This window comes from Aquarana catesbeiana, linkage group LG03, assembly GCF_042186555.1.
Source record: "Aquarana catesbeiana isolate 2022-GZ linkage group LG03, ASM4218655v1, whole genome shotgun sequence".
In the NCBI taxonomy this organism is placed as follows: domain Eukaryota; kingdom Metazoa; phylum Chordata; class Amphibia; order Anura; family Ranidae; genus Aquarana; species Aquarana catesbeiana.
The window spans coordinates 11,154,275-11,165,523 of NC_133326.1; positions in this window are offsets into that span (position 1 = coordinate 11,154,275).

An 11,249-nucleotide genomic window follows, 5' to 3' on the forward strand; every position below is an offset into this window, starting at 1 on the left:
TGTTGCTAAATACTTCCAAGACGTTGCTTAGTACTCCCAGGATGTTGCTAAGTACTCCCAGGATGTTGTTAGGTGCTCCCAGGACGTTGTTAGGTACTCCAAGGATGTTGCTAAATACTTCCAAGACGTTGGTTAGTACTCCCAGGATGTTGCTAAGTACTCCCAGGATGTTGTTAGGTACTCCTAGGATGTTGCTAAATACTCCCAGGATGTTGCTAAGTACTCCCAGGATGTTGCTAAGTACTCCCAGGATGTTGTTAGGTACTCCTAGGATGTTGCTAAATACTTCCAAGACGTTGGTTAGTACTCCCAGGATGTTGTTAGGTACTCCCAAGATGTTGCTAAGTACTCCCAGGATGTTGCTAAGTACTCCCAGGATGCTGTTAGGTATTCCCAAGACGTTGCTATGTGAGGCCTAGTCATCACTGCTCACCTCCACTATCATACGATGAGTTCCCAAATTCTGAGCTCAGAGCTACTGTATGAGGGGAGAGGAGTATGTGAGGGGGTTGGAATCAAAGAAAGGGCTCACTCCAGTGATGGTGGAGGAGGTGAGCAGTGATGACTAGGCCTCACTTAGCAACGTCCTGGGAGTATTCCAGTCCGGCTTCAAAAGGTATGTAAATGGCCTACACCCATAGCAAGGGCTTTATTCAACTTTAGTCAGAGCTGCATAGTTTATTTTTATATACAGATCCCCCCTTATCTGCATAGGCAGTTTTGTGGTAAAGGTGAACTATCCCTTTAACCACTTCAATACCGGGCACTACCCCCCCCCCTTCCTGCCCAGGACAATGTTCAGCTTTCAGCGCTGTCCCACTTTGAATGAAAATTGCGCGGTCATGCTACACTGTACACAAACACATTTTTATCATTTTGATCACCTCTGTGGTTTATATTTTTTTGCTAAACAAACTAAAAAAGACCAAAATTTTTGAAAAAAAAAAGTTTTTCTTAGTTTCTGTCATAAAATGTTGTTTTCTCCTTCACTGATGGGCACTGATAAGGTGGCACTGATGGGCACTGATGAGGAGGCACTGATATGTAGAATTGATGGGCACTGATAGGTGGCACTGATGGGCAGCACTGATGAGGTACTGACAGGTGTTACTGCTGGGCACTGATTGGCACTGTGGTGGGTTCTGATTGGCTCTGTGGTGGGCGCTGGGAGACTTTATTGAGGGGCACTGACTGGCAGCTATTGGGCACTGATTGGCAGCTGATGGGCACATCTGATGGGGGCTGTGCTGATAATCAATGTGCTAATTATGAGCACAGACCCCCCCTCTGACAGGGAGCACAGAGGGGGCTTTAAAAAAAAAAAAAATTAAATTTTTTATATTTTTTACGCTGTCCCGTAATTTTTTTTTTTTTATGATCACAAGAAGTGTAAGAAGGTCTCCCTTTAGCCGCACATCTATACAAGCCCTTGGATTGATGGTTTGTGGCAACCTCAGCCTGGACTCCCACTAGGCCACGCCTCCAACGCATTTTGCTCCACCCCTCGAAGCTTGATCATGGGGGTCATCACCTCTTCTGACAATAATAAAGCATGACAGGTCCTCTTTATGGTGAGATATAGGGTCAATAAGACCCCACATCTCTCCTCTACAATAGAAAGCATCAGATCAAAAAAATAAAAAAACATTGATCTAATGCTTTTCAAAAGCAAAATGGCCTTGTATACGTCAGCCATGAACCAGAAGTGATGTCATGACGTCGCTCCAGTCCTCCTAGGCCAGTGATGGCGAACCTTGGCCCCCCAGATGTTTTGGAACTACATTTCCCATGATGCTCATGCACTCTGCAGTGTAGTGGAGCATCATGGGAAATGCAGTTCAAAAACATCCAAGGTTCGCCATCACTGTCCTAGGCCATAGAGATGAGCGGAGGCCATCTTTCCTCTGCTAATCTCTATGGCCAGCCACTGCCAGATTCGTTCACGATGAGCCAGGTAAGTCCGAGAACCACCAAAGTGCGACGGGGTGGGGTGACCTCTCCCTCCACTTCTAAAAGTGATCCAGCAGCTAATCAGCCGCTTGAATCACTTTTAGCAGAAGGAGCGACGGCTGCTGAAAATCTAGCTGCAGCCATAACCCCGGTATTTTGCCAGTTAGGCAGTTGGCAAGACCACAGCACCACACTGAAACTGCCCTACTGGTGCTGCGGCCTTTCAAAAGGATAAAACAAGGGCCGCTGGAGAAGCCGATAATCAGTGTAGTAGTTGGTGCTACTACAGCGACAGCCGTGATCTTCCAGGTCCTGTGCCGAGTGGCTGCCCCTCTACACACTAACAAGAAAAAGTAATTCACTCAGCACCACCGCCATTCACAGTACACACCTTTTTTCAATGAATACAAGGCGTTCTCTGATTGGACGAGGTGGAGAGGAGGGGTTGTGAGGTCACGATCTTCACTTCATCCAGACAGAACACCAAGTATCATTGGATGGCAAGTGCAGTGACATCACCGTCCTTCTGCTCCATCGAGAACTACCAGTCGCTCTGCCGCGGTGGCTGATGGGACTTGTAGTTTTTTTTTATCCACGACTCTCTGTAAATGAATGACGCGGCTGTGCCGTCATGCTGAATTCTGATTCGATGGGAGCCGGTGGGAAGAAGAACCCCTCAGATCCTGTAAGCGGGGGGGCTGGTTTAAGGGTGGGGGGGGGGCTAACTCTGTGTCATGTGACACCCTAAATATGGCAATAACATGATGTATGGTCCAAAAGATGGAGTTAGCTTTAACCAGTTCCCGCCCGGCCAATAGCAGATTGACGGCTGGGCGGGTGCTCTCCCATCCCAACTGGCTGTCACATGACGTCCTGTCAGGATGCGCCAATCATACGGCTACAGGGGCCGCGCATTGGTGCGATCTGTCACCGGCCGTGTCCACGTACTATGTGACCACAGTGACGAATCGCAGCAGGTCACGTGACAGTTGTACACAATGTACACAATCCTTTCATGCCATCCAATGTGTACAAATGTGTTGCTAGCTGTTACTGGTCAATTGGCCAATCACAGGCCATCTGTACCATGTGATTAGCTTTGATCATTCACAGCTAATCTCAACTAAACAGACTGAATAACAAAAAAAACCTGAAAAAACAGCTTCATTCAGTAAAATGCTTGCTTATAGAAATGTAATTCACTGCTATAAGCAAACATAATGTGTAAAAAAAAAAAAAAAAAATCCTAAAATGTTAAGATAGTAACATTATATTGCTCTGGTTATAGTGTGTTAAAAAATATATTGTAAAAAAAAAAAAAAAAAGAAAAAAAAAGTAATAAAAATATAAAATCTAAAAATAATAAAATAAAAAAAAATAACATTTTTTTTTTCATACTGTCACCAGTCAGTGTCCCTGATCACCACCACTCCAGTTTTATGATGACGCTGTACTGCACTGGTGACAGTATGTAAAAAAAAAAAAAAAAAAAAAATGTGAATTTTTTTTTTTTCTTAATTTTCCAAAAAATTATGACAAAAAAATTACTAATTTCTAACAAAAAATCTGCCATGCCTCTTACTAAATACCTTGGACTGTCTACTTTCCAAAAAAAAAGGGTCATTTGGGGGGGGTATTTGTACTGTCCGACATTACAGGACCTCAAGAAAGGAGATCGGCCGTCAGTACATCAGGATTGATCGATTTTCAGATATATGTCCCATAGATTGTGGGCTCTATAACATTCCTACAGACTAAATAATATACACTGATTTGGGTTATTGTCGCCAAAGAAATGGAGCAGAATACATTTTGAGCTAAATTTACAAAGAACAATTATTTATTTGCAAAATTATATAACAGAAACAAAGGGAAAAAAAATGTTTTTTTCTTTTTTGTCTTTTTTCCAATTATTTAGCAAACAATAAAAAAAAAAACAAAAAAAAAAAAAAACAGTGTTGCATGACCGCGCAATTGTCAAAGTGTGACAGTGCTGGAAGCTGAAAATTGGCCTGGGCAGGAAGGGGGTGTAGCAAAGTCCCTGGGCCCCTTTAGGCTTAATAGTTACCTCCAGAGTTAAGGACAGCTGACATCCTTCTGTGTAGAGTGGGTTACAAGGCATTGTGGGTGTAATGTAAGATAGATTGATGGGCGCCAGACACTTCTTGAATGCAAAGAGATTTATTGTCTTTTGAGCAGAAGTGTGGAAGAGAGGGTTAGTTGCAATGTTAATTAGCAGACTCCGAGACTTCTACAGGTAGACAGCCATGCAGGGAAAGGCATCCAGCAGGACACCAGATCTGCATGTGTAGGATCGCTGTCTCCTATGGCGACAGTCTTATAACAGTTTCTAACACAAGTTGTAACAAACTTCTGTACTTCCTCTACAATCACTTCTTGTAGATCTTCACTCCACTAAGCTCCCCGTCTCTCTCACTATACTTGCTGATTGACTGCCACTGGATCTCCCGAACTCTTCCAACCTTTTCACTGAGTATTTTCCCCCAGCGTCACCCCCGCTTCCCTGCTGGGTCCCTAGCTTGGCACTCACAGATACTCCTCAAGCGTCACCCCCACTGGCCTGCTGGGTCCCTGGCTTGACACACAAGGCTGCTCTGCAAAGCATCACCTCCGCTGGCTGGGTCCCTGGTGTAGCAGAATCTCTGACCTCCTCCAGTCTAATGAGGACCTCCAAGGCCAAAGACAGCTGTCATCCTTCAATATGTGATGGGTTCTAAGGCATAGTGGGTGCAAAGATGGTGAAAGTCATTGGGCGCCAGACACATCTTGGATGTAAATGAGGTTTTGTTTCTTTTGACAGTCTTTTTTTATATATTTTGGGGGAAAGAGGGTTAGGGCCATGAAGACCCTTAGATAGTTGCAAACTCAATTGACAGACGTCGAGATTTCAATAGGAGGACAGCCGTACAGGGAAAGGCCCCAGCAAGGCGGCACTTCTGCATGTGCAGGATTGCTGTCTCCTATGGCAACAGTGCTTTAACAGTTCCTAACTCAAACTTATCAGTTCTTTCAGCTCCACTACAACTGCTCCTTGTAGTTCTTCAACACTGAGCTCCTGGTCTCTGAACTAGATCCTCTGATTCACTGACTATGAATCCCTTGAGCACCTGCAATCTTTGCGGTGGTATCCCCTCAAACGTCACCCCCGCTTCTCTGCTGGGTCCCTAGCTTGGCACTCCAGATACTTCTCAAGCTTCACCCTTGCTAACCAGTGACGTCCCTGGCTTGACACACAAGGCTGCTCTACAAGCGTCTCCTTCACTGGTTGGGTCCCTGACTCGATCACCACCTGAAGTTTCCCTATTCTCCACCGTGCCCGTTCGGTGAGAATATGGTTCCGGTACTTGCTTCAGTTACTCACTGTGGTCCCTGGTAAAGGCGATTGGTCCCCTCATGGCGACAGCTTCCCTTCTACCTCCGACCACTGACAGGTTCTCCGGCCGACAGAACCGTCACTTTTGGTTGGACTGCAAGCCGCAGTCCCAACCCTGCGCTGCCCTCTTACTTCTGGATAGGCCCTCACGCAGCCTAGCAGCCAGACACCCCCCGGGATAGACCCAATCTCTGGCCTAGCATCCCGGGGCAGACGACACACATCCACCCAGACAGCGGTCCGGGTGGCACAGAACACAGATCATCTGACCTCCCCCGAATAAATAGTCTCTCCCAGCAGGCCAAGGGCTTAAAGAAAACCTCTGCCCATTGGCTGGGACACCCACATACCCATAACCTGACCTTTGGTTGCCCTTCTCGTAACTAGTACCACCAAGTACCCGGCCACATAGTGGTAAAAGAGAAAAATGTGCAACAAGGCCTAGCTTAGGGAGAAATCAATAGATCCCTATCAATCGACCAAGATAACTACTCTTGGCAAGTAAATTTGTGTGGACCTCCCTGACTAAACCCCAGGGCGCTACATTGGCTTGACACCTGCTGAAGTTTCCCAATTCTTCATCGTCCCCGGTTGGTGAGAATGCTGCTCTGGTACTTGCTTCAGCTACTCACTGTGGTCGCTGGTAATAAGGTGGATGGTCCCTTAGTGGCGACAGCTTCCCCTCTACCTTCGACCATGACAGGTTCTCCGGCCGGCAGAACCATCACTTCTGGTTGGACTGCAAGCTGCAATCCCAACCCTGCACTGCTCTCTTGCTTCTGGATAGGCTCTAAATCAGCCTAGCAGCCAGATGTGCCCAGGATAGGCCTCAAACTCCAGCCTAGCAGCCCAGGCAATACAACACACGTCCACCCAGAAAGCCGTCCAAGTGGCACAGACCACTGATCACCTCACTCCACCCAAATATATAGGTTCTCTCAGCAGGCCAAGAGATTTAAGAAAACCCCTGCCCATTGGGTGAGATATCCCATCTATTCCTAATCTGTCCTTGCATTGCCCTTGTCTTTTCTAATGTCGCCAGGTACCCGGCCACCTAGCGACAGAAGAGAGAAGTGCAGCAATTCCAGACTTAGGATGAAATCAATTGATCCCTCAAAATTAGCCAAGGCAACTATAGCTGGCAGGTAAATTTAAGAGCAACCCTGCCTAAACATCAGGTTGCTACAGGGGTAAAAGTGCCCGGTATTGAAGTGGTTAAAGTTATACGAAACCTGAACTGGGGTACTATGAAGGCTGCTAATGCTGGAGCCTCTTTCTAAAAATGCTAGTTTCCTGGCTGCCATGCTAGCTCAGTGATATCAATACCTTCTGAATCACTATACTATACATTGGTTCATGAGGTTTAGCAAAAAAATGTACTAAAGCGCTGATATGATTAATTTTAATAATATAAATAGAAAATAACTAAATAATTAATCTGCAACCATTCTGATAGTGTTCTGACACCTTAAATGTGAATTGTATAAATCAAACAATAGTGCGCTACAATTAACTTTCTACTATGTGGACAGACTCCTAAAAAGGAGAAAATAATACAATTACTGATTAAAATGTGCATGAACTAATGCTCCGTGATAATTAGCAAATATAATTATATATATAAACCCTGTGCTGTATATTAATGCTGATGGTGAATGTCTTCAAATCACTAATGCTGGGGATTGATACCGCCCCTCTAGAAGCACAAAGTTAGCCCAAATATTGACAATAATAGCCCCAATTCCTGGATGATGGGATAGTTCAAAAGGAAAAAACCAATAGAAATCAACAATCAGTTCCTCGGTGTGTTTCAGCAAGAAGCCGCTCCTATCAGGCTTTCAAATCACTGGTAGTATTCAGCTGATTAGTCCCGCTGCTCCTCTCAAATTCACCGTTATGTTATGTTAATTCTCTCATGGAACAATCACTCACATGTGAATAACCAGCGCTTAGTTAGAACAGTCAGACGCTCGTAACAAATTCTTCTCCTCACACTGCATCTACTGCGCTGCACACAGACACAACAGATGTCGTCACTGGCTCCCCCCGACGTGTTGCGTCACATGTCACGTAAAAGAAATCAGTAGAATGGAAGACTTATGCTGCGTACGGACATTCCGACAACAAAACCTTGGATTTTTTTTCCGACGGATGTTGGCTCAAACTTGTCTTGCATACACACGATCACACAAATGTTGTCGGGAATTCCGAACGTCAAGAACGCGGTGACATACAACACGTACGACAAGCCGAGAAAAATGAAGTTCAATAGCAAGTTTTGTTGTCGGAAAATTTGAGAACCAGCTCTCAAACATTTGTTGTCGGAAATTCCTTAGTCTTAGAATTCCTGTGGCTACTGATCCCAGCACCACCTCTTCAGGCACTGCCAACTCACCTGGCTGCAGCTGCCCCTTTCACTAGCCCTCCAGGCTAACTTCTCCCCACAGTCCTCCCAGACTGACACTCACCAGCCCATCCGTCTGACTCTCAGGAGATCTCCCAGATGTAATGACTCTCTCCCGCTGTCCTCTCCTGCTTCCATACCTCCATGATAGGATTCCTCCATGTGATGTAGAGGGTCCTTCCAGCACCCGAGCCCCAGATCCTGGTGTGCTGGTGACACTTCCTTCTCATTAGGAACATGCCTTGATGTTGCCAGGCATGCATACTAGCACGAGGGGGCCACACAAAATACTGAGGACCATTCTGTGTTGCTGCAATGAAATTTCAGCAAAATGGAGTAGCCTGCTGCATAATTTTTTCACTTTGATTTTCGGGGGTGTCTTTGAATTCAACGCTCTGTAGGTTGATCATTTTAATTTCCATCAAACAATGTGGCATCCTTTCCTTCCTAACACATTACCCAGTCCATACCAGTATAGATCCTAACACATTACCCAGTCCATACTAGTATAGATCCTAACACATTACCCAGTCCATACCAGTATAGATCCTAACACATTACCCAGTCCATACCAGTATAGATCCTAACACATTACCCAGTCCATACCAGTATAGATCCTAACACATTACCCAGTCCATACCAGTATACAGTGGCGGCCCGTCCATAGGGGGCGCATGGGCACCCTCCAAGCAGCCACAAAAAAAAAATGTCAAAATAAAAACATATTTTTTTAATACTGGCCCCTTTTAAAAAAAACGGAAAAAAAAGGTCCTTAAGTGCACTGTGTTCAGACACCGTACACAGTGCACTTATAGGAAGTGCCACGTCGATGCAATCACGAGATTGCAGACGTGGAGCTGCATTTGCGGGCAGCTAGCACGCCTTGCGGCGTTTTCTGAAGCGTCGAGTAGCTTCTGCCCCGGCCATAGTAATATATACTACAGGCGCTGGGCGGAAGCTACTCAGCACTTCAGATTTGATTCACATCTGACCTGAGTTAGATGTCACTTCCTGTTTCTTTCTCCCATTGCGCCCGAGAGAGGAAACAGGAAGTATGCCGCTCCATCCGCGCTGCCAGTGGAAGGAGACACCGCAAGGAGAGGACAACAGCAAGGTAACTACCGCTGTGCGGAAAACGGGATGAGGGGGTTTGAAGGGACAGAGGCTGCATTTAATGGGACACAGGCATGCTGTATTTGGGGGGAACAGAGGCTGCATTTGGGGGGGGGGCAGAGGCTGCATTTGGGGGGGGACAGAGGCTGCATTTGGGGGGAACATAGGCTGCATTCGGGGGGGGACAGAGGCTGCATTCGGGGGGGGACAGAGGCTGCATTTAGGGGGGACAGAGGCTGCATTTAGGGGGGACAGAGGCTGCATTTGGGGGGACAGAGGCTGCATTTGGGGGGACAGAGGCTGCATTTTATGTGACAAAGGCTGCATTTGATGTGACACAGGCTGCATTTGATGTGACACAGGCTGCATGTAAGGAGGGACTCCGCTGGGGGCACCTGATGTAAGGACGCCTGATGGCATCTGGTTGTAGGCAACGTGGCTAGTGACACGCTCAGGGCTCCCACTGATTCTGCATTATGGTGAGCTGAATGATTTAATTTTATATTACAATGTAATAATAGAAATAATGCGCTTCAATCATCCTGATAGCAGGTGTTTGAAGTATCTTTATCTGCTGATTGTTAAACATTCTAGAATACACATATTTCTATTGTTGTGTAGGATCTGGGCCTGCTGTCCCTCCATCCCTCTCTCCCTCTCCCTCCATCCCTCGTTCATCTCAGACGCTAACCACACCACCTTAGAGCCACGCCCGCTATTTCACTGAAACCACGCACATTTTCACCAAGTGGGAGGGGTCAAAAAGGAAGGACGGGGTCTGGCACCCCCCCATCCTAAAACTTCACCAGCCACCACTGCCAGTGTAGATCCCAACATATTACCCAGTCCATACCAGTATAGATCCTAACACATTACCCAGTCCATACCAGTATAGATCCTAACACATTACCCAGTCCATACCAGTATAGATCCTAACACATTACCCAGTCCATATTAGTATAGATCCTAACACATTACCCAGTCCATATTAGTATAGATCCTAACACATTACCCAGTCCATACCAGTATAGATCTGTAGCACCCTGATGTTTAGGCAGGATTGCTCCCAAATTTACCTGCCAGGTGTAGTTACCTTGGCTCATTGTTAGGGATCAATTGATTCCACCCTAAGTCTAGATTTGCTGCACTTCTCTCTTCTGCCGCTAGGTGGCTGGGTACCTGGTGACATTGGATAAGACAAGGGCAATGCAAGGACAGATTAGGAGTATATGGGGTATCTCAGCCAATGGGCAGGGGGTTTTCTTAAATCTCTTGGCCTGCTGAGAGAACCTATATATTTGGGTGGTGTGAGGTGATCAGTGGTCTGTGCCACTTGGACGGCTGTCTGGGTGGACGTGTGTTGTATTGCCTGGGCTGCTAGGCTGGAGTTTGGGCCTATCAGAGGCACATCTGGCTGCTAGGCTGATTGAGGGCCTATCCAGAAGCAAGAGAGCAGGGCAGGGTTGTGACTTCTGCTTGCAGCCAAACCAGAAGTGACGGTTCTGCTGGCCGGAGAACCTGTTGTAGTCGGGGTAGAGGGGAAGCTGTCGCCACTAAGGGACCAACCACCCAATTACCAGGGACCAAAGTGAGTTGTTGAAGCAAGTACCGGAGCAGTATTCTCACCAACCGGGGACGGTGAAGAGTTGGGAAACTTCAGCAGGTATCAAGTCAGGGACCCAGCCAGCAGAGGTGACGCTTGCAGAGCAACCTTGTGTGTCAAGCCAGGGACTGAGCAGGCCAGTGGGGTGAAGCTTGAGAAGTATCTCTGGAGTGCCAAGCTAGGGATCCAGCAGAGGAGCTGGGATGACGCTTGAGGAAGATACTTAAGTGAAGATTGGAAGAGCTCAAGGGATTCGGTGGCAGTGAATCAGCAAGTCTAGTGAGAGAGACCAGGAGCTCATTGGGTTGAGAACCTACACAAAGTGATTGTAGAGAGAATGAAAGAGTTTTTTTACAACTTGTGTAAGGAACTGTTCTAAGACTGTTGCCATAGGAGACAGCATTCCTGCACATGCAGATGTGGTGTTTTCCTGGATGCCTTTCCCTGCATGGCTGTCTACCTGTAGAAGCCTCGGAGTCTGCCAATTAACTTTGCAACTACTAAAGGGCCCCTAAACCCTCTCTCCCCCAGTTCAGTTCAAGAGAAATAAAATCTCCTTGCATTCAAGAAGTGTCTGGCGCCCATGAATCTACCTTGCATTACAACCATTATGCCTTACAACCCACTCTATATGGAACTGTTCAGCGGAAGCCAGGCAGGTAAGTATGGACTCAGGAACAACTGCAGCGTCTGGAACAAGCAAAGGTAGGCAACTGGCTGGCAACAAGGTACACAAACGGAAGGCAGGATCGTAGTCAAGGACAGGCAAAGGTTGGCAACGGGCT